The sequence below is a fragment of the Perca fluviatilis genome, chromosome 10 (assembly GCF_010015445.1).
Source record: "Perca fluviatilis chromosome 10, GENO_Pfluv_1.0, whole genome shotgun sequence".
In the NCBI taxonomy this organism is placed as follows: Eukaryota; Metazoa; Chordata; class Actinopteri; order Perciformes; family Percidae; genus Perca; species Perca fluviatilis.
This window is the reverse complement of record NC_053121.1, coordinates 29808039-29809599: the sequence shown is the minus strand read 5'-3', so window position 1 is coordinate 29809599 and position 1561 is coordinate 29808039.

Here is a 1561-nt window from a genome sequence, read left to right as displayed (position 1 = left end):
ACTCGCAGTAGAGCCGCTGCTCCTTTGCGTCGAAAGGAGACAGTTGAGGTGGTTTGGGCATCTAGTCAGGCCAGGCACATCCAGCTGGGAGAAGGCCTCGGAGAAGACCCAGGACTAGGTGGAGGGACTATATCTCCACCCTGGCTTGGGAATGCCTCGGGATCTCCTAGTCAAAGCGGATTAATGTGGCTCGGGAAAGGGAAGTTTGGGGTCCCCTGGAGCTGCTGCCCCCAGGACCCGACCCCGGATAAGAGGACGACGGTGGATAGATGAATGGATGTTAATATGAAACAATAAGCTTATCCTTAGTTCTTTTTATCTAGAGGTCAAGCACAAAGCCATTGCTGCTTGATATGTCAGTGCAGTCAATCGTAAACCTGCAATCCATCAGCTTTCCACTCTTTTAAAATGACATCAAACATTAGAATATCCAAATCAACAGCCAAGTAATGTAAACACAAACAGTATACGATTTACTGATATTATAACACAAATCGAATTGGTACCAACATGTGTGACCTGCCAATCCTGGTCAATATTTTTCCATAGCGGTATGTAGTAGTAGCAGTACTATGGAAAACGTTTAAGCAGCTACAATGAACCAAACAGATTTGTACAAAAATATACTGTAATAGTTTTTTTTTTTTTAGTCTGACAGCATATTAAGGCAGCGGCTAACCAATCCTGCTAAACTAAATTTCATTGTGTTTAACATGCAGTGACAATAAAGCACCGTATTGTATCTCTTATCTTATTTACATAGTCTTAAATGCTTTGTATTGGAAGTATTTTACAAAAGCAATGACATGAGGTGGCATTTAATACGGCAGCAGCATCTACACTCTCCCTGTTTCCTAGATACGCACTCTACCTGATGATTTAAACCCATGTGTGATTGTCATTCAGCACACTAGTCACTTGAAGTGAAATTATAGACATTTTCATTGTTATCTGCTAGGGGTTATATCGTGGGAAAAGGTCAGCGCCCTTCAGACTGCTAACATTAGTCTGGAGACAAGGCAACTTTCTCAGCCATGTAAATCTTGAACTGACCCTCTACACGGTTATTGGTGACGTTGTTGCGGACAATAACCTAGTCATGGAGGGTATGAATAGAGGTTTTGGTTCCTGGACTCTGTTAGTTGTGTGTCTGGGTAAAACAAGGACAAACAATTTAGGGACAATCGGCTCCACTCCTCCTCCGTTCTCTATAAATTACTCATTCTACCGATTCCCCCCGGGAGCCAGATGAACTTCAACAGGAGACAATCTGACACACTGACTCCTCGTTCACACACAGGACAGAAAACAGTGTGTCTATTGTGTGTGTGTGGCATGTGTAAATTACACTCGTCCTGTAAGTGTATACAATTTATGAATGGTGTTATAGTTTGAAAAAAAAGATGCCAAAGGTCAATTATTTTTCCCAATGAATAAATAAATTAATATTTTAAGGTTGTGTTCAGTCTAATATCCTTAAATGCAACGTCCATCTCCCAGTCTCTTTCTCCAAGACACAAAAACTCTGTCGCAAACATCCACATTCAGAAAGGACAGGGGG